The sequence below is a fragment of the Hyperoodon ampullatus genome, assembly GCF_949752795.1.
Source record: "Hyperoodon ampullatus genome assembly, chromosome: 17".
Classification (NCBI taxonomy): domain Eukaryota; kingdom Metazoa; phylum Chordata; class Mammalia; order Artiodactyla; family Ziphiidae; genus Hyperoodon; species Hyperoodon ampullatus.
This window is the reverse complement of record NC_136930.1, coordinates 50,591,041-50,614,571: the sequence shown is the minus strand read 5'-3', so window position 1 is coordinate 50,614,571 and position 23,531 is coordinate 50,591,041. Positions and strand designations below refer to the sequence as shown.

General features: G+C 37.6%; 1 long non-coding RNA gene across 2 annotated transcripts in view; it reads right to left on the bottom strand.

Annotated features, from left to right (window-relative positions):
• LOC307065518 overlaps positions 1–23,531 on the bottom strand; it is a 204,822-nt gene that overhangs the window by 152,865 nt on the left and 28,426 nt on the right. For both annotated transcript variants that reach the window (XR_013811339.1, XR_013811340.1), the window contains exon 2: positions 14,432–14,511. This is a non-coding gene — a long non-coding RNA (uncharacterized lncRNA). The remainder of the gene's footprint in view (positions 1–14,431; positions 14,512–23,531) is intronic.

Here is a 23,531-nt window from a genome sequence, read left to right as displayed (position 1 = left end):
TAAATTGGGAGATTGGGATTGACATATACACACGACTATATATAAAATAGGTAACTATTCAATAATAAGGGCCTACTGTATAGCCCAGAGAACTCTACTCAGTACTCTGTAATGACCTATATGGGAAAAGAATCTAGAAAACAGTGGATATATGTATATGTATAACTGATTCACTTTGCTGTACACCTGAAACTAACACAACATTGTAAATCAACCATACACCAATAAAAACTTATAAAACATTGAAGGGGAGGATTTAAAAAATGTAGAGCTTTTAGAACGTGTTTGAACTTAAGTGACCAACAATTTAAAACAAATTGCTATATATAATTCAACATATATGAACTTCATGAAAACCACAAACCAAAAACCTACATGAGACACACAAAAAATAAAGACAAAGGAAATGAAACACAACACTAAAGGAAATCATCAAATAACAAGGGAATAGACTAAAAGAAGAAGTAAGGAACAGGCAAGAACTGCAAAAAAAACCCCCCCAGAAAACAAGTAACAAAATGGCAATAAGTACATCCCTATCAATAATCACTTTAAATGGAAATGGATGAAATGCTCCAATCAAAAGACAAAGAGTGGCTGAATGGATAAAAAAACAAGACGTATATTAATATATATGCTGCCTACAAGAGACTCACTTCAGAGCTAAAGGCACACAATGACTGAAAGTGAAAAGATGGAAAAAGATATTTATGCAAATGGAAACAAACAAACAAAAAAGCTTGGGTAGAAATACTTGTATTAGAAAAAATAGACTTGAAACAAAGGCTATTAACAACAACAAAAGAGGGCATTACATAACGATAAAGGGGTCAATCCAGGAAGACAATAAAATATTTGTAAATATATATGCACCCAACATAGAAGCACCTAAATATATAAAGCGAATAAAAATAGACATAAAGGGAGAAGTTGATGGTGATACAATAATAATAAGGGACTTTAATACCCCCCCCCACTTACATCAATGGACAGATCATCTAGAAAGAAAATCAACAAGGAAACAGTGGCTTTAAATGACACATTAAAGCAGATGAACCTCCTACAGAACATTCCAATCAAAAACAGCAGAATACACATTTTTTTTCAAGTGCACATGGAACATTCTCCAGGATAGACCACATGCTAAATCATAAAACAAGTCTCAATAAATTTAAGAAGATTGAAATCATAGCAAACATCTTTACCAAGCACAATGTATAAAACTAGAAATCAATTCCAGGAAGAAAAATTTTAGGAAAAAACACAAACACATGGAGTGTAAACAACATCCATACCATCCAACAATTCCACTTTTGGATATTTATCCAAAGAAAATGAAAACACTAATTTGAAAAGACAGCCCTCCAGGAATTCCCTGGAGGCACGGTGGTTAAGACTCTGTGCTTTCACTGCCGAGGGCCTGGGTGCAATCCTTGGTCAGGGAACTAAGATCTCACAAGCCAGGCAGCACATCCAAAAAAAAAAAAAAAAAAAAGAAAAGATATATGCACTCCGATATTCACTGCAACATTATTTACAATAGCCAAGATATGGAAGCAACCTAAGTGTCCATAAATAAATGAATGGATAAAGAAAGTAAAGAAGATTGTGTGTGTGTGTATGTACATGTGTGTGTGCACACGCATGTGTGTGTGGAATGGAATATTACTCAGCCAAAAAAAGAATGAAATCTTGCCATTTTCAACAACATGGATGGACCTAGAGGGTACTATGTTTAGTGAAATAAGTCAGACAGAGAAAGACACATGCTGTATATTTTCACTTACATGTGGAATATGAAAAACGAAACAAGTGAATAAACACAACAGGGCTTCCCTGGTGGCGCAGTGGTTGAGAGTCTGCCTGCCGATGCAGGTGACACGGGTTCGTGCCCCGGTCCGGGAAGATCCCACATGCCGCAGAGCGGCTGGGCCCGTGAGCCATGGCCACTGAGCCTGCGCGTCCGGAGCCTGTGCTCCGCAATGGGAGAGGCCACAACAGTGAGAGGTCCATGTAATGTAAATAGATAAATAAATAAATAAATGAATGAATGAATGAATAAACAAACGAATAAACAAACGAACAAACGAATGAATAAATGAATGAATAAACGAATGAATAAACGAACGAATGAATGAATGAATGAATGAATGAATAAATAAATAAATAAATAAATAAAACAAAAGAGAAACAGACTCATGGATACAGAGAACAAACTAGTGGCTGCCAAAGGGGAGGGGGATGGGAGGATGAGTGAAATAACTGAAGGTGATTAAGAGGTACAAACTACCAGTTAGAAAATAAGTAAGTCATGGTGATGCAATGTACAGCAGAGAAAATAGCCAATAATATTGTGATAACTTTGTATGGTGTGTAATGTATAAAAATATCAAATCACTATATCGTATACCTGAAACTAAAATTGTAAGTCAACTTATACTTCAATAAAGTATAGGATGGCACAACTGACTGTCAGCAGGAAAGTTACTACAGAATAGGAAGTACCTTGAATTGCCTTTCAAATCTATCCCAGTGCCACCTTCTGTACCGTTTTAAGGACAACTTTTATTCATCACATAACAGTCTAATCAATGTAGTCATAGGCTGTTTGTTTTATTTTTAATTTACCCAACACACTGTGTGTGTGTGCGTGTTTGTGTCCATATGGAGAGAGAGAATGCACTTTCCCTAATCTGTTAACATTTCAACGTGGTAATACTTTTCTTGCTGAGTCATTCATATAGGTTTCACTCCCACAGGATTAAAACTGGTGACAGACCTTATTCTCAATTCCCTAGCTCTTCACTACTACCCATGACTACAGTTATCAAATGAGCTCATTAATTTGTTAATAAACAATGGAAGAATTCAAATTTCAAAGGATAAGACTTCAGAAAGTGAGGGAAAGTATTGAATCAATAACATGGGTGGGTCACTAAATAATATTCTGTTCAAATTTGATTATAACTGTCCAAACTTCTTATGAGTAAACTGTGACAGTCAACATACCAGATTCCCCAAATTAAGCATACTTCTCTATAATTAAATATCACAGCTTCATTGTTCCGATAACAAAATTGAAATATTTTCCACCATCATAATATCCTTAGCAGATAATGTCATTGGAATAGAATGATGTTACCACATGATAATAGGCTCTCAACGCCAAAGTCAAGTTATACTGTTTATTTTCAAAGCAGATCATTACACTGACTTTTTTTTCCATTACCAAGATTGATGCAGCTTTAAAGGTGACCAACAAAAATTTCAAAAAAGAAAAAAATATGACCTAACAGTGAGGTTATGTGCTGAATAATTCAAATACTGAGGGAGATGCCACATATAGCAGCATAGAATCCATTTAAAAATTAACCTTTGCCAAACCTTCAGTAGCAGTTTACTCTGAAAAATGAGAGCAGCTGTCAGAGGCCCCAAAGTGCCTCAAAACACAATAAAACTTTGTGTTAACATAGTCCATTTCTCGATAACTATGGAATTCTGGAATAGAACACTCGCCAACAGAAGAACCTGGTGTGCAGCTAACAGACACGAGCCAGCTCATCTTGAAAAGCAGCCTGAAGAAAGGTTGTGCTACAAATACCAGGCCCTGCAAACAGGCTCTCACCACAAACCAAAGAAAAACCTTCCCACACGCCTCTGAGACCACAGCCATTTCAGTCACTTGGAGATACAACCCTATCGGTGAGGTCATCTTCAAATACTAGAGACGAACAATGACTACCTTTCTCTGAGACTCAAAACACCTACACAAAGGCCTTTCAGCTGGAACATGCTCAGTACAAATGACTGCATTATCACATTTCATCTCTCCCCTCCGGAAGAAGGCAAAGGGACAGGGGTACTATCTCTAAAATAAAAAAAGCTAGGTGATTCAACTTTCAAAATCAGATATGGCATTGGAAAGATATACCAAGTTCCATATACTTTTCATTTTTAAAAATATGAGTAAGGCACTCATAAGTAAGGCACCGTGCTAAGGGCTGCTGGAGGTAGAAAAAGAAAAAACAAAAAAGTCTACTCTACTTAGATCAAGCTGCCTGCTCACTGGTATTTATTTTCTTTGCATGAAATCATTTGAACTGGATGGGTTCCAGTTGAAAGTACTTTGCACAGTCAGTGCTTACTGCTTGCACGAGATGTGTGACGTGCACAATATTTTTGATGATGATGTTAATTGGTGTTGAAAATAACTTATTTATAATCCTAGAGAATTATGCATGTGTTAGGGATGCCTGAGGCTGCAAGGGCCTGAGTTAAATATTAAAGATTAAAAAGGACAGATTTCTCGACTGGATAGTCCAATAGGTTGACACTAACTGATTATTTGCAAGGATGGTAGCCACAGTATCTGAGAGGAAGTGTTAGTAAAAGAGAAAAAATTTTAATGATAGCTCGTTCATGAGAGAAAGCACAGTAATCCAGAGCTCCTCAAACATATTCCAAGAAAGCATTTCTCAGTGTCAAATACTGTCCTAGGAAAGATCTTGTCCAGGCAGGGCTAACCAAGAGCTCTTCAGACCTGGTTGATGTAGCAGTCCCACAAAATCCATAGCCATGCCCCCAAGCATGCTTGTTCTACATTTGATTTTTCTCTAATGCCCTGTCTCAGTCTCTTGCTCCCAGTCTTTGTGGTAGTTTCTTAGCACCCTGTACATCTTCTTAGTAGCACTTATCACATTCGTTTTAGGTTTAATGTCGGTCTCTCTCATTAGACATTAAACACTGTGGTCTAGAAATCAGCATCCAATTGTTTGCTACTGTATTCCCAGTACTTAGCACAGTCCCTGGTGCACAGTAGGTACCTACTAAATATATGTTGACTGTCTTGATCCCCACAGGCTCTGGAACCTGTTTTTGATCAAAGGGGAAACTGAATTCTGGCTTAAAACTCACGGGACTCATAAATAAGTAAAATTTGCTACCAAGGCCAGCTTTTATTGTGTGCTAGCTTGTACTAATTCAGCATCTGACTTACTGCTCAGAAAAAAGCCCTGATCCTAAACCCCCGTTTTAGTTCTCTAGGGCTACGGCCATGACTTGCTTTTGCCAGTTCTCTCATGGTGTGGGAGGAAAGCTGACTGCTTGTTGACAACCTTCCTTGGAGGCTAATATTGCCTAGTCTCCACCCCTACACTCTACCTATCTTTTAGACCTCTCAGAGGCTTTCTCTTGAACTTCCCTAATGCTGTTTTTTTTTTTTCCATCTTTATTGGAGTATAATTGCTTTACAATGTTGGGTTAGTCTCTGCTGTACAACAAAGTGAATCAGCTATATGTATACATATATCCCCATATCCCCTCCCTCTTGAGCCTCCCTCCCACCGTCCCTATCCCACCCCTCTAGGTCATCACAAAGCACTGAGCTGATGTCCCTGTGCTATGCGGCTGCTTCCCACTAGCTATCTATTTTACATTTGGTAGTGTATATATGTCAATGCTACTCTCTCACTTTGTCCCAGCTTCCCTTTCCCCCCATGTGTCCTCAAGTCCATTCTCTACATCTGGATCTTTATTCCTGCCATGCCACTAGGTTCATGAGTACTGTTTTATTAGATTCCATATGTATGCATTAGCATACAGTATTTGTTGTTCTCTTTCTGACTAACTTCACTTTGTATGACAGACTCTAGGTCCATCCATCTCATTAAAATAACTCAATTTTGTTCCGTTTTATGGCTGAGTAATATTCCATTGTACATATATGCCACATCTTCTTTATCCATTTATCTTTTGGTGGACATTTAGGTTGTTTCCATGTCCTGGCTATTGTAGATAGTGCTGCAATGAACATTATGGTACATGTATTTTTTTTTGAATTATGGTTTTCTCAGGGTAAGCACCCAGTAGTGGGATTGCTGGGTCATATGGTAATTCTATTTTTAGCTTTTTAAGGAACCTCCATACTGTTCTCCATAGTGGCTGGATCAATTTACATTCCCACCAACAGTGCTAGAGGGTTCCCTTTTCTCAACACCCTCTCCAGCATTTATTGTTTCTAGATTGTTTTAATGATGGCCATTCTAACTGGTGTGAGGTGATACCTCATTGTGGTTTTGATTTGCATTTCCCTAATAATTAGTGATGTTGAGCATCTTTTCATGTGTTTGTTGGCAATCTGTATGTCTACTTGGAGAAATGTATATTTAGGTCTTCTGCCCATTTTTGGATTAGGTTGTTTGTTTTTTTGATATTGAGCTGCATGAGCTGCTTGTATATTTTAGAGATTAATCATTTGTCACTTGCCTCGTTTGCAAATATTTTTCTCCCATTCTGAGGGTTGTATTTTCATCTTGTTTATGGTTTCCTCTGCTGTGCAAAAGCTTTTAAGTTTCATTAGGTCCCATTTGTTTATTTTTGTTTTCATTTTCAATACTCTAGGAAGTGGGTCAAGAAGGATCTTGTTGTGATTTGTGTCATAGAGTGTTCTGCCTGCGTTTTCCTCTAAGAGTTTTATAGTGTCTGGTCTTACATTTAGGTCTTTAGTACATTTTATTTTTCTGTATCATGTTAGGAAGTGTTCTAATTTCATTCTTTTACATGTAGCTGTCCAGTTTTCCCAGCACCAATTATTGAAGAGGCTGTCTTTTTCCATTGTATATTCTTGCCTCCTTTGTCAAAGATAAGGTGACCATATGTGCATGAGTTTATCTCTGGGCTCTCTATCCTGTTCCATTGATCTATATTTCTGTTTTTGTGCCACTACCATATTGTCTTGATTACTGTAGCTTTGTAGTAGAGTCTGAAGTCAGGGAGACTGATTCTTTCAGCTCCGTTTTTCTTTCTCAAGATTGTTTGGCTATTCGGCGTCTTTTGTGTTTCCATACAAATTGTAAAATTTCTTGTTCTACTTCCGTGAAAAATGCCATTGGTAATTTGATAGGGATTGTAGATTGATTTGGGTAGTATAGTCATTTTCACAATGTTGATTCTTCCAATCCAAGAACATGGTATATCTCTCCATCTGTTGGTATCACCTTTAATTTCTTTCATCAGTGTCTTATGGTTTTCTGCATACAGGTCTTTTATCTCCCTAGGTAGGTTTATTCTTATGTATTTTATTTTTTTTGTTGCAATGGTAAATGGGAGTGTTTCCTTAATCTCTCTTTCAGATTTTTCATCTTTAGTGTATAGGAATGCAAGAGACTTCTGTGCATTAATTTTGTATCCTGCTACTTTACCAAATTCATTGATTAGGTCTAGTAGTTTTCTGGTGGCATCTTTAGGATTTTCTATGTATAATGTCATGTCATCTGCAAACAGTGACAGTTTTACTTCTTCTTTTCCAGTTTGGATTCCTTTTATTTCTTTTTCTTCTCCGATTGCCATGGCTAGAATTTCCAAAACTATGTTGAAAACAGTGGCGAGAGTGGACATCTTTGTCTTGTTCCTGATCTTAGAGGACATGCTTTCAGTTTTTCACCATTGAGAATGATGTTTGCTGTGGGTTTGTCATATATGGCCTTTATTATGTTTAGGTAAGTTCCCTCTATGCCTACTTTCTGGAGAGTTTTTATCATAAATGTGTGTTGAATTTTGTCAAAAGCTTTTTCTGCATCTATTGAGATGATCATATGGTTTTCCTCATTCAATTTGTTAATATAGTGTATCACATTGATCGATTTGCATATATTTTCTTCTCTCGAATCCTTGCATTCCTGGGATAAATCACACTTGATCATAGAGTATGATCCTTTTAATGTGCTGTTGGGTTCTGTTTGCTAGTATTTTGTTGAGGATTTTTGCATCGATGTTCATCCATGATATTGGCCTGTAATTTTCTTTCTTCATGACATCTTTGTCTGGTTTTGGTATCAGGGTGATGGTGGCCTCATTCAGGAGTGGTCCTCCCTCTGCTATATTTTGGAAGGGTTTGAGAAGGAAAGGTGTTAGCTCTTCTCTAAATGTTTGATAGAATTCATCTGTGAAGCCATCTGGCCCTGGGCTTTTGTTTGTTGGAAGATTCTTAATCATAGTTTCATTTCAGTGCTTGTTATTGGTCTGTTCATATTTTCTATTTCTTCCTGGTTCAGTTTTGGAAGATTTTACTTTTCTAAGAATTTGTCCATTTCTTCGAGGTTGTCCACTTTATTGGCATATAGTTGCTTGTAGTAGTCTCTCATGATTCTTTGTATTTCTGCAGTGTCAGTTGTTACTTCTCTTTCATTTCTAATTCTGTTGATTTGAGTCTTCTCACATTTTTTCCTGATGATTCTGGCTAATGGTTTATCAATTTTATTTATCTTCTCAAAGAACCAGCTTTTAGTTTTATTGACCTTTGCTATTGTTTCCTTCATTTCTTTTGCATTTATTTCTGAACTGATCTTTATGATTTCTTTCCTACTGCTAACTTTGAGGGTTTCTTGTTCCTCTTTCTCTGATTGCTTTAGGTGTAAGTTTAGGTTGTTTATTTGAGATGTTTCTTATTTCTTGAGTTAGTACGGTATTGTTATAAACTTCCCTCTTAGAACTGCTTTTGCTGTATCCCATAGCTTTTGGGTCATAGTGTTTTCCTTGTCATTTGTTTCTAGGTATTTTCTGATTTCCTCTTTAATTTCTTCAGTGATCTCTTGGTTGTTTAGTAGCATATTGTTTAGCCTCCATGTTATTTGTATTTTTTACAGTTTTTTCCCTGTAACGGATATCTAGTCTCGTAGCACTGTGGTGAGAAAAGATGCGTGATAAATTTCAATTTTCTTAAATTTACCGAGGCTTGATTTGTGACTGAAGAAGTGATCTATCCTGGAGAATGTTCCATGTGCACTTGAGAAGAAAGTGTATTCTGTTGTTTTTGGATGGAATGTCCTATAAATATCAATTAAGTCCATCTTGTTTAATGTGTCATTTAAAGCTTGTGTTTCCTTATTTATTTTCATTTTAGATGATCTGTCCATTGGTGTAAGTGTGGTGTTAAAGTCCCTTACTATGACTGTGTTACTGTCAATTTCCCCTTTTATGCCTGTTAGCATTTTCCTTATCTACTGGGGTGCTCCTATGCTGGGTGCAGAGATATTTACAATTGTTATATCTTCTTCTTGGATTGATCTCTTGATCATTATGTAGTGTCCTTCCTTGTCTCTTGTCTTTACTTTAAAGTTGATTTTATCTGATATGAGTATTGCTATTCCAGCTCATTTGATTTCCATTTGCATGGAATATGTTTTTCCATCCCCTCACGTTCAGTCTGTATGTTTCCCTAGGTCTGAAATAGGTTCTTGTAGACAGCATACATATGGGTCTTTTTTTTGGATCCATTCAGCTAGTCTGTGTCTTTTGGCTGGGGCATTTAATCCATTTATATTTAAGGCAATTATTGATATGTTTGTTCCTATTACCATTTTCTTAATTGTTTTGGGTTTGTTTGTGTAGGTCTTTTCCTTCTCTTGTGTTTCCTGCCTAGAGAAGTTCCTTTAGCATTTGTTGTAAAGCTGGTTTGGTGGTGCTGGATTCTCTTAGCTTTTGCTTGTCTGTAAAGGTTTTAATTTCTCCATCGAATCTGAATGAGATCCTTGCTGGGTAGAGTAATCTTGGCTGTAGGTTTTTCCCTTTCATCACTTTATTTTTTTTTTTTTTTTTTTTTTTTTTTTTTTGTGGTATGCGGGCCTCTCACTGTTGTGGCCTCTCCCGTTGCGGAGCACAGGCTCCGGACGCGCAGGCTCAGCAGCCATGGCCCACGGGCCCAGCCGCTCCGCGGCATATGGGATCCTCCCAGACCGGGGCACGAACCCGTATCCCCTGCATCGGCAGGCGGACTCTCAACCACTGCGCCACCAGGGAGGCCCCCTTTCATCACTTTAAATATGTCCTTCCACTCCCTTCGGGCTTGCAGAGTGTCTGCTGAAAGTTCAGCTGTTGACCTTATGGGGATTCCCTTGTATGTTATTTGTTGCTTTTCCCTTGTTGCTTTTAATATTTTTTCTTTGTGTCTAATTTTTGTTAGTTTGATTAATATACGTATCGGTGTGTTTCTCCTTGATTTTATCCTGTTTCCTGAAGCTGTTTACATGGACATCTTTTCTGTTGCTTATCATCAAATTTTAATTCAAGGTACTTTAGCCTTGGGCAATGATACTACTGTGTCAAATATATTAGAATTCTTCTATGGCCCTTGTTAGATATAATTAATATAACATTTTGCTGTAATATTTTTGAAAGAGCTTTATAATTTTGTTGTAGACATTATGTGGTACACATAAATTCTCTGTAGTCAACTTGAGAATTGTGACAAGGTAAAAAAATTCAATCTCCAAATTGTTTCCAAATAAAATCAACTTTTAATTAAGAAGAAATTTAACAAGTAATAGAATAAATGATGTTATACTTTGTACAGATTGAATTAAAATTTTATTTTAATTTTGCTGTTGTTTTTTCATATTTGAAGCCAACATTCTTTTTTCAGCCCTCAAATATTTTTATGGGTCCCTGAAAATCTCATAGTCCCTAGGCAATATTTACCATGCCAAAGGCACAAGGGTGCCTTATCCTAAGAAAGCTTCTATTCCTCATTTTCATGAACTGGTGCAGAGGCCTGGCCCTTGCCAACCTGCTAAGACCTACACAGTTGAACTCTTTAATGGGCAGCTATGTCATGGGCAATAAACTCCAATAAACTCTTAAGTTAGTGAAATCTCCAATATTTCCCTACCATTGTTAAACACTGTATAGTTTTCATAAAGACTTGGGAACCTAAATGATGATTTTCTCTGAAAACTTGTCTCTGCCTATAAAAGCCCCACTTATACACCATGTTGTCAAACAAGTGATTCCTGAGGCTGTATCACATACGTCTAGAACTCCTCCTCCAGACAGCTGGTTAAAACCCAGAAATAGGTTACTTTTGCCTCACATAGGACACATTCCATTCCCCAAACCAGCTTTAGTGCCAAGTTTGATCAAGTCACTTTCAAAAGTACTCTCAGAAGGGTGTCTAGTTCTTCTTCCCAGAATTGCTGCTCTCTCCCAACCTCCTTAGAGTGGGGTTGAGTGACTGACTTTTTCATTCATTCAGTAAATAGTTATTGGACATTTACTATGCACGAATGAGTGAGTGGATAATAAAGATGTGAGTTAGAGAGTCCGAGAGGTGCTGTGACCTACTAGGGGTCCCGCAGTCACTCAGTAATGCAAGCCTCCAAGAGGCTCAGACAAAGCACTGTCTCCTGCATAACACAGAGCCCAGGGAAGACTTTCTCCTGGTAACCAGGCAGACACACAAGGACAAACATGCCATAACAACTACAGTTGGATTTGGGTCCCAAAATAGACACTTCTGATTATAATCTTAATTTACTTCAAATTACATATGCATCTCTGAAGTATTACTAAATAATATGTTTTACAGATATTGTTGATAGGAAAACCTCATTAAATCATGCAATTCTCTTTTTTCCCCTGGTAAATAAATGAGTTCTCTAGTACCCTATGATTAGTGGGATTTGGTATGACCAAACTGTCAACCGTTTGGAAGCACTTACTTAACCATGTTAGCAAGGGACAGGTAAATATGTAAACTTAACTGAGTCTGTAATGTTTGCTGTTCTTTGGGCTTTATTTCTACCCACTGTGTTATACCTGACAAACAGAGGTTACTTCATTCTGTTTCAATACATAATATACTGTTAATGAGTCTTTGTAATCCAGTTAAGTCTTCTAAATATCTGAACATGGTTGATTAATTTATAGTTTATTTTAACTCTCTGGGAAATTGCTCCTCCATTCTTCCAAGGAGCCATCTGCTCATCTGCAGATTTATCAGTGAAACACAAGTGAACTGAATTGGCCCACCAAAGGCTCACAGTTCCTTTGGACCAGACTGCTGGATTTCCATGTGGCTGGCTGCCATCTTCTTTGGGCAGGTGACTGATCAATAAGAGCAATTTTCTGAGTCTGAGAAACACAGAGGTTGAGAGTCTGGCATCTGCAGACTAGCTCGATTCAAATCCTGGACCTACTATTTACTATTTGTGAGACACTGGAATATTATTTAACCTCTCTCTGCCTCTCATCCTCATCTATAAAATAGGCCTGTAATAGAATGAGCCATAGGGTTGATTATAAGGATTAGATGAATTAGAGCAGAAAGCTGGTACATAATAAATGCTCAATAAGTGAAAACTGAATTTATAAAAAGGTAATGAGAATTTCTCAAGTTTACTTTTTTTGAAAATCCTTACTGAAATCCTAAGAGCAGAAGTTAGTATTTTCAATTTTTAGTGGAGGAAATCAAGCTTCACAATCATTAATCAATCATTTTTTCTAATATAATAACATTAGTAAGAACTAGAACCAGAATTTGACCTAAAGTCTCCTTGAAGGTAAAGTTTGAGTTCTTGACATTATACCAATAATAACAGTACAAACTAGAATATAGAAAACTCAATGTTCTTTTGTATTCCCTTATCCATTCAGCATTACTTGGTACATTCCATGTGTCAAAAGTAAAAAGACATGTCTGTCCTTAAGGATGAAACAAAGTTAAAAAAAAATCACTTCTAGCTAAAAATGAGGGAAGACTTCATGAAGAAAATGTCATTAAGCTGAGCTGAGAAAATTAATAAGACTTCTCCAAATCAAACAATCCAGAGTTGGTTTGGATGGAGGCTGAGAGTTCATCTAGTTCAGGTCATAGCTAAGACTTAAATTCTCTCCATTTTTAGTCCCTCTTATTTGACACATGGCTTCTGCTTGGATAGCTCCAGAGAGGAGAAAGATGTTTCACTGGTGACCCCTAAAGAGTCTTTCAATTCTGGGATTCTATGGTTCTATCATTTAATACCTTTGTTGAATTTCTTTCCAAAAGGAGGATTGTATTATAAAGCAATATAAAGCTAGACTTTAGGTAAGAAAAAGTACAAATCTAAAGAAGTCAATCATGGGGAATGATCAAAGCAAGATATTAATATGGACAGATTTGCATTTTCAAAGATCTCTCCAGAAAAAATGTGGCAGATAGAAGGAGTTGGGGGAGAAATGAAGATGAGATAAGAATTAAGTTAGGGTAGAGCTATAGGAATGGAGAGAAGGAAACCCAAAATATTATTGGGACATAAAACTGGCAATTATCAGGGACTGATTAATAATAAAAAGGGATTAGTCAAAGATGACCTGAGTATCTGGCTTGGGAGATGGGATGAATAATGAAATGGGGAATAAAAAGGATGAGCAAAGTTTTTAAAATAAATTTACTTATTTTATTTCTTTATTTTTGGCTGTGTTGGGTCTTCGTTGCTGCGCGGGCTTTCTCTAGTTGCGGCGAGTGGGGGTTACTCTTCTCTGTGGTGCATGGGCTTCTCATTGTAGTGGCTTCTGTTGTCATGGAGCACGGGCTCTAGGCGCATGGGTTTCAGTAGTTGTGGCACGCAGGCTCAGTAGTTGTGGCTCGTGGGCTCTAGAGTGCAGGCTCAGTAGTTGTGGTGCATGGGCTTAGTTGCTCCACAGCATGTGGGATCTTCCCAGACCAGGGCTTGAACCCGTGTCCCCTGTGTTGGCAGGTGGATTCTTAACCACTGTGCCACCAGGGAAGCCCAAGGATGAGCAAATTTGTAGAGCAACAGTAGTTAGCTTATTTCCATAACTAAGGCATTTGAGGTGCCCATATGATGTACAAGTGAAATATTACTAGTCTAAGAGAAATGAAATAAGGTGTGGAAAGAGAGAGAGTGGGATGTCATCACCATTTAGGTGACAACGAAAGCTCTGTTAATGGGCAAGATTATCCAAGGAAGGGAGCTAGAAGAAGGAGAGCAGTAAACAAAGGAAAGAACCCTAAGTAACACCAACATGAAGGGCAGGGAGAGGGGACTTCCCTGGTGGCACAGTGGTTAAGAATCCACCTGCCAACGCAGGGGACGCAGGTTCAAGCTCTGGTCTGGGAAGATCCCACATGCCGCGGAGCAACTAAGACCATGAGCCACAACTACTGAGCCTGCGCTCTAGGGCCCACAAGCCACAACTACTGAGCCTGCGTCCCACAACTACTGAAGCCTGTGCATCCAGAGCCCATGCTCCGCAACAAGAGAAGCCACCGCAATGAGAAGCCCACACACCACAACGAAAAGTAGCCCCAGCTTGCCGCAACTAGAGAAAGCCCACATGCAGCAACGAAGACCCAACGAGGCCAAAAATAAAGTATAAATAAATTAATTTATTTATTTTTAAAAAAAGAGCAGGGAGAGGAAGTGAATTGGGAAAGGAAAGAGAACTGTAGGAGAAGCAGGAAGAACACCAGGAAAATTTAACATATCTATTCCTCCCCAACTACAGTATGTATAAATAAACACAAGTTAAGAAAAATAATTGAGACATTATTTCCCTTATTTAATCATCCCCACCTAATTGAAGATTTTTTCCCCAGTTTGAAACAGTGTACCACTCACTGGATTAGGAAAAGCAGAGAAAACTGGTTAGTACTTACTTCTTTGTTTTCTCAGTCACCAGCACCAATTCCCTCTCCAGTTTTCCACAGTAAAGGGGTTTCCAAGCTGTTGTCCTCTCCTGTGAATGTCCAATACATGGATATGTGAGCTGAGGCCCTGGCGGCTAGAGACCCTTTCTGCATCTTACTTTTTCTCCTACACACAGCCTTGATTAAACACTTTTTTTGCCTCCTAGTAAGGAAATCGGTTCTTGAAAATGAAATGTGAACTCTAGATTTAAATGAACTAGTGATTGCCATGCCAATGGGTGAATTGTGCCTTTTTGATAAATGAGATTCTGAAAGAAAAATGAAGGTAATGAGGGTGGCAGCCAGGGCAAACTATCGTTCCTTATATTACCCTCTGCCACAGTTTTACACTGTTCACATCAGGAGGAAGAAAAAAACTTTGGAAGGATTATATTTGGTAATCCTTCTTCATTAACAAAAGTTAAGTCAACAAGGGCATCTGCGTCATTGATTCAGTTCCAGGACATTTAGTTTTCCTCACTTTCAAATCCTTGGTTTCACCACCCCAACACCCATCCCTGTCCCCCTCCCCCCACACACAGAGACTGTAACTGCCTACATTTCCTCTCCTCCCTTCCTGCTTGAATTTTTAGCACCAGCACAAACCATTATATATTTCACTTATATATAAGTTTAGAATCTAGCTTCCACCACAGGAATGCAAAGTCCATGAAGGTTGGGATTTTTTTCTACTCTATGTACAGCTTAATTCCCAGTATTCAGAATAATTATTGGCACAGAGTATATGCTTAATAAATGTGTTCAATAAATGAATTAATGTTGTCGTCTCACTATCAGATTTATCTCTTCTGTTATTATATAATGCCTTAATAATAAAAATAATTTAGGATATAAAGTATCATAAATAATAACAATGATATTAACAAATGTGAGAGGCATATGTAGTACAAGTTCTTCTAGTAATGTCCCTATATAGCTATGTAGCCTTGAACGTATCATTATATATTCTTCATTATATTCACCTATAAAAGAAGAGGGTGAGGTTAGATTCCTTATTGCTCCAGAATCTAATGGTTCTAGATTTAGGTTAAGTCAATGAAATCAAAGAGAAGGGAAAGGTCAATATCTAAGAGAGCTTTTTATAATGGAATTGTGACCTAAAAAGTGGGATGAGTAAGGGCTAATAGTGAGGACAGGGTGAGGGTAAGTAGAGAAAGTTGGCAGTCAACTCCAGTAAGAGTAGGTCCAAGCAGGACAGAAAATGTGAGCTCAAGAAGAGACAGTTCAGGACTTCCCTGGTGGCGCAGTGGTTAAGAATCCACCTGCCAATGCAGGGGACACAGTTCGAGCCTTGGTCTGGGAAGATCCCACATGCCGCGGAGCAACTAAGCCCGTGCGGCATACCATGGAGCCTGTGCTCTAGAGCCCTTGTGCCACAACTACTGAAGCCTGTGCGCCTAGAGCCCATGCAACAAGAGAAGCCACCGCAATGAGAAGCCCGCACACTGCAACAAAGAGTAGCCCCCGCGCACCACAACTAGTGAAAGCAGTGAAGACCCGATGCAACCAAATAAATAAATAAATAAAATAAGAGACAGTTCATGAGGTATTGCATATAGATTTATATTTATATATATTGATAATATGTATATATATAATTATATATATTATTATATATGTAATTAGAGAGAAAGAACTATGCCGGAACAAAGATTCTGTTGGAATCGGTATGGCCACCAACCACTGAGCACCCTCAGTTTCATGGCTGAGTCCATGCTGCTGATTAGCTTCTTTGGTTCTCAACTATGGAGGTAGATGAGCTGACAGTATGACCCAGATATATTCTTATACTTAACTGAAAAATCCAAAGGGAATTCTAAGTGGGCCCTTATGGAAAATCTTAGGAAATGGTTCATCTATTCCAAGGCCTTTCCCTTCTGTCTTGCCTCTGCTCACCACCACAAATAAAATAATGTTTTTCTGAATACTTACATTGTTTACTTAGAGTTTTGCAAGGCCCTAACCTCAAACTGATATGCAGTCAAAACATAGAAATTGGAGGGGTTTTTCCTAGAGAAATTCAACTTTCTCAATAAGCACACATTTGTGCAACATTAAAAATGCCTTTAAATAAATATTTAGTTTCATTTTTACCATTCTTTAAAAAATCTCTCAACTAACACCATGACATCTTTAAAATTTTATTACAGAAAAAATTCACTAACATCCAGTATAATCAAATAAAACATACCCATTCCCCTAGCTTGTATAGCTATCCACAGTTCCAGTAAGTTTCCTAATTAAAACCAAAAAGGAAATAAACTCACTAAATCCCACTGGAATCCACTAACACAGCTATAAATTTAAAAAATACAAAACAATGTTATGAGGCATCTTTTTTGAATAAGTGTCTGCGTACTTTCCCTTGTTTATTTAAACTATAATTGCTGTGTTGAAATATTACTAAGAAAATAAACACACCCTTAATTGAAAAGAGTTAAAACAATAATTTTAAGTGACCTAATTAGCTCTATCAATACATTCAGCTACTGCTTTTTAGCCAGTACCAGTAGGAAACTATGACCTCCTGGATTTGAAATGATACACAACCTGAATGCACCTATACAATAATGCTGCCTACTGTTTCCTTCCAAATGAAACATTATCTTTATTCATTTTGTCTAAAACAAAATGTTGCATACCATCTCAATTTTTTTCAGTGATTTCTAGTAATATTTGAAAGAGTATTCCAGGCATGTTTTAGGGGGCAGGAGTAGAAGGTAGACCTACTGGTTTTATTTCCATGAGAACTTTATGGACCTTATGGTAAAAAACATGGCTGGGCCTCTTGGCACTGAGGAGTAGCCCCAGAACAGCCTGAGAATAATGGCTCCTGCTTAGCTTCCCAGGCAGTGTACTACATTGGAAAGGAATTTATTTGAAAGGAAAGAGAGTAAAGGCACTTCCTTGGTCCATTAGCTAGGGTGTTTGTGAAGGTGAATGGTTTTGAGTACAGTACAGTACAGTATCACTGAAATTGTAGTTTGTCCAAGTTGTACAATGAATGGGCCATGGAAGGGAGAGGAGGAACTGTAATTAAGATTTATCAAATGAAAACACACTTTACTAGACGTGCTGTAGAGTTCATAGAACACACTGCTACTCTAATAAAGAATTTTATTCAGAGACAAAGAGAGCAATTTTTGCCCCACTACTTCCCCTCACCTACCATCACTACCAGTGGAGGACAAGTCATGGTTTCTAAGCATTTCACAAGTGAGCCAATTCTTCCTTCCATAAAAGTGGCATATTATGCAGATATAAGACAGATCAAAGGAAACTTAATGTATTAGTTTCCTAGGACCACCACAACAAAATACCACAAATTGAGAAGCCTAAAACAGCAATTTATCCTTTCACAGTTCTGGAGACTAGAATTCCAAAATCCAGGTTGGCAGGTCATTCCTTTTGGAGCTCTGAGTGAGAATCTATTACATGCTGCTCTCCTAGCTTCTTGTGGTTGCCATTAGACCTTGGCATCCTTGGGTTGTAGACACATCACTTCAATCTCTGCCTCCACTTCAATCTCTGCTTACCATTTTCACATGGTATTCTCCCCCTGTGTGTCTCCTCTCTGTCTATGTTGAATTTTTTCTCTTCTTATAAGGATCATAGGATTAGGGCCCACCCTAAATCAACTTGACCTCATTTTAACTTGATCACATCTACACAGATCCTATCTTCAAATAAAGTCACATTCACAGGTACCACGGGTTAGGAATTCAACATATCATTTTTTTCGGGGGTGGAGGGCCTCACAACTGAACCTACAACAGCTACTGTGGTTAAAAGGTTGTCTCAAGGAGGAACAGGGTCCCACCCATTAGGTATCTGACATCCCTGAGGTGCATACTGAAGCATTTTCAAGGAATCCTAAAGTTCTGCAGAGAAGTTTGAAAGGAGAGAAGCATTAGAATAATTATAACTATGTATATTAATAGCAGGAATATCTCCAGGCAACCTCCAGAGTAGCTGTGACTATAAAGAATAATAGCATTATATCCAGAAAATGATGATTATAGACTCAGTAATTAAGGAGGGGATTTAGTAGGTCTGGGATGAGGCATGAGATCTTTCATTTCTAACAAGTTCCTTTCATGCTGCTGATACTACCAGAACTTATTAGGGTCAGGCTTTGAATAACATATGTTTAGGGGAAGATGACTGTCCAGTATGAAGAAAACCAATAAGAAGGAGGTTGGCACACACTCTGATACTATCCAAGGCTTGTTGGAGCCATAGGGACATGCGCGTGAACACACATACACACACACACACACTTACTTGATATCACAATTTCTGAACTAAAGAGTTATTGAACTGCTCTCCCATCATTACCAACTTCCTTTCATAGAAAGGTAGGAAAATGCTAAAAAAGGATTTTATGTTTGCTATTGTTGTTCTTTTTTTTTTTCTTCTTTAATGTGAAAGGTGGTTGGGAGGGAAGGATATTAAGTAAACATTACTAACACTGGGAAAAATCCACTGAATTAAGGGAAAAAGTATCAAAGTTAATTAGCGAACCTCTAGCCTAAGGAACCCAGAAGAGGGCAGAAATGGCCCAGACCTGGAGGCTATGTGTCCACTCACAGGGGAGTATTTGCCACTTTGCTGCATTCCCTAGACTGTCACCTGAAGGAGGCCTCGCGAGGAATGAGGGAGAAAGTCAGATAAGACCTGGTGAAAGAGAAGGCGTGTTCCCCAACTATGAGGACAAAATGACAGTCCCAGACAAGAGAGAGGAGGAGGTGGCTTCAGTGAGAAATTCTCAGAATGCCTTCCCCAAGGCAGATTGAAAGTGAACCCAAAATGTCCCATAATACCAGTAGTCCTTCATGAACTTGACAGCAAAATGACCTCAGGTTGGGTTTCTCCTGCTTACATGCAAGCATTAATGAGTCACGCAAAGTTTCAACCTTTAGTATCACTGGTTCCCCAGAAAATTGTAAATCTGAAGAAGTTAAATTCCTGGGAATCCCTTGAACAGTTCATGAAGAATGAATTGCTGGCTCTGGATCCAACCAGTATAAGTAAGACATCCCAGAATCTGATCATCTGTTTGAATTTTGGCAAAAGCATTTCCCACATTTGGTGATTTTATTAGTTACTCTCCATCAAGTTACCCATACTAAAAGTGACTGTGTTTCATCTATGTGGTAATTATTCACAATACAAAATGGTGATAAAGACATGGCAATAATTTGAATATTTGCCCTAACTTTTTCTATAATTGATTCACACTAAATTTTCTGTTTTTGTTTTATATAGGAATAAAAAGATCTGAAGATAGTCCAAAGATGACAAGAAGTACCTTGTATATGGTTTGTGATCAACCTAAATATATTTACAAATATAAAATTATACAGTATATAAGATATGTATATACTTATAAATATAAAATATAAAAGTATAAGTAAAATGTGTTATGATTCAAATGCACTGATTTTCTTTCTTTTACAAATTTATTCCTGTGGACCCCAGTCACTGTTGTGAATATATGAACCCATACAAATTTTTCCTCTTAAATATTGTGGATGAAGTTTTTAAAGTCTCTGGCATTTCTTATTTTTACTCTCATTAAATTATCTGACATATTTATTTGACTTTTAAAATTACAGACAAGTATCTGTATTTATCTAACTATTAAGAAAATGAATGCTTAACATTAAGTTTCCTACACTACAAGTAAATAAAGACACTGGTGCCCATAAATAAAGAATAAAAGAAATTTTGGCAAAAATCTCAAAAGAACGTATGTTTTGGTCTTTTAAACTAGCCCTTAATTATTTTAAAAAATAATTCATTTTTAGAAAAGACAGAGAAAATACAATTTCATGTTTGGGCAGAAAAAATCATAATAAACCTGGGACATTTTGTTACCAAAATACAAGATGCATTCAAAGATACCTGACAGTAATATACAAAATGATTAAAAAGTTCACCCTGCAGAGAAGACCATAAGTGAACAAGTAGTGACAACTTGAATACAAAAAAAAAATTACACATCACTATAACTAGATCATTTATTCATTCATGGATTCATTCATTCAACAAATGTTGAGTGTATACTGTGTCCCAGGAACTGCTTTATGCTGAAGATAAAACATAAATAAAACAGATGAAAATTTGTGGTGGGTGAAGCTTACTTTTTTTTTTAAATTTATTTATTTTATTTTTGGCTGTGTTGGGTCTTCATTGCTGCATGCGGGCTTACTCTAGTTGCTGTGAGCAGGGGCTACTCTTCCTTGTGAAGCTTATTTCTAGTCATAGGAGATGGAAAATAAATACATAAACACATGAATAAATAATATATCAGGTTCTGACATGAAGAGCACAGGACAAAAAAACGAGTGACAGTGAGGGATGCTCTTTTATATCGAACTGTCAGGGAGGGCTTCTCTGAAGAGGTGGCACTGTAGTCACCTAAAGGGTAAAGGATTGCACCATAAGTATCTGGAAGGAACCTGACCCATGCAGAGGAGCCTGAAAGGTAAATCCCCAAGGTGGGAGAGGATGTTGGACAAGTTGGAGGAACATAGCCACTGTGGCTGCAGAAGAGAGGGAGGGAGAGATATGAGATGAACTCAAAGAGGTAGAGAGGGTCAGAACATGTGATGCCTGATAGGCCAAGGAAGGGATTTTGGAATTTCCGCTGAAAGGGTTAGAGGGTTTAACCAAAGGACTGACAAGTTCTGGCTCATGTTTTAGAAGGATCACTCTAGCTGCTGTGTTGAGAGCAGCAGGGAGACCAGTCAGGAGACTATCAGTACAGTTTAAGGCTAAGGTGGAAGTGGTAAAACTGGTAAGGAGTGACTGGATTTAGTATATATTTTGCAAGTAGAGTTGATATAATTTGCTGAAAAATTGCTATAAGAGAGGACTTCATTAGATGTTCATGTGGTAAAATATATATAACTATATATAGTTCTTTAGGTTGAATCATTGAATCATTTAAAATTACCATCTTTATATATCAAAAAGAGGTCAAGTTTCAGAAATTTTATATGGTTCAACCAAAAAAAAAATATTCAAGAGTAATTACCATATAGATGGTATTTAAAATGATAGGACTTAATGACATTGTATAGGAAGTAGAGTAAATAGAGAATAATTACAAGAACTGAGCTCTGGGATACTACAACATTTATAAGTCAGGAAGATGAGGAGGAAGCAACAAATGAAGGAGTATCTAAGAATGTAGGAGGAAAATAGGAAGAAAATTATCTCTTGGAAATCAATTGAAGACAGCATTCCAAGAAGGAGGGGTTATTCAACTTTGTCAAATTCTTTTGGTAGGTTAAGTGACATGAAGACTCAGAAATGACAACACAAGTGAAACCAGTTATGTCTACGAAAGGCTATTTACCAATATTGTTGTAATATATTTCAAATTGAATGACAAGGAAAGAACTAAATGTCAAAATTTGAGACTAAGATTAAGCTGCACTTAGAAGAATATTTAGAGCTTTGAGTAAATCTATTTAAAATATGAAAGATATAAAAAAACTGAAGTAATCATCCAACCATAAATTAGAAAAATGGCAACATAATAAACCAGAGGGAAATGAAGGAGAAAAACAAGGATAAGGCCAGAAATTAATTATATATAGCTTATTTATAATAAAGATGGTTAATAAAGCCAAAAGACAACTCCTTGAATAGATGAGTAAAACAAAAAAGTCCCTGGAAATACTGCTTTTAAAAATGTAAAAAAAAGATAGCCTCATCCACCAAGGGCAGACAGCAGAAGCAAGAAGAACTACAATCCTGCAGCCTGTGGAATGAAAACCACATTCAGATAGACAGACAAAATGAAAAGGCAGAGGGCTATGAACCAGATGAAGGAACAAGATAAAACCCCAGAAAAACAATTAAATGAGGTCGAGATAGGCAGCCTTCCAGAAAAAGAATTCAGAATAATGATAGTGAAGATGATCCAGGACCTCAGAAAAAGAATGGAGACAAAAATCGAGGAGATGCAAGAAATATGTAACAAACACCTAGAAGAATTAAAGAACAAACACCTAGAAGACTTAAAGAACAAACAGAGATGAACAATACAATAACTAAAATGAAAAATACACTAGAAGGAATCAATAGCAGAATATCTGACGCAGAAGAACCGATAAGTGACCTGGAAGAGAGAATGGTGGAATTCACTGCCACAGAACAGAATAAAGAGAAAAGAATGAAAAGAAATGAAGACAGCCTAAGAGACCTCTGGGACAACATTAAATACACGAATATTCTCATTATAGAGGTCCCAGAAGGAGAACAGAGAGAAAGGACCCGAGAAAATATTTGAAGTGATTATAGTCGAAAACTTCCCTAACATGGGAAAGGAAATAGCCAACCAAGAGGAAGGATAAACCAGAGGAGAAACACGCCGAGACACATAGTAATCAAATTGACAAAAATCAAAGACAAAGAAAAATTATTAAAAGCAACAAGGGAGGGCTTCCCTGGTGGCGCAGTGGTTGAGAGTCCGCCTGCTGATGCAGGGGACACGGGTTCGTTCCCCGGTCTGGGAAGATCCCACATGCCGCGGAGCGGCTGGGCCCATGAGCCATGGCCGCTGAGCCTGCGCATCCGGAGCCTGTGCTCCGCAACGGGAGAGGCCACAACAGTGTGAGGCCCACGTACGGCAAAAAAAAAAAAAAAAAAGCAACAAGGGAAAAACAACAAATAACATACAGGGGAACTCCAATAAGGTTGACGGCTGATTTCTCAGCAGAAACTCTACAAGCCAGAATGAGTGGCAAGATATATTTAAAGTGATGAAAGGGAAGAACCTACAACCAAGATTACTCTACCCGCAAGGATCTCATTCAGATTCAACGGAGAAATCAAAAGCTTTAGAGTTAAGCAAAAACTAAGAGAATTCAACACCACCAAACCAGCTCTAAAACAAATGCTAAAGGAACTTCTCTAAGCAGGAAATACAAGAGAAGAAAGGGACCTAAAAAAACAAACCCAAAACAATTAAAAAATGGTCATAGGAACATACATATCAATAATTACCTTAAATGTGGATGGATTAAATGTTCCA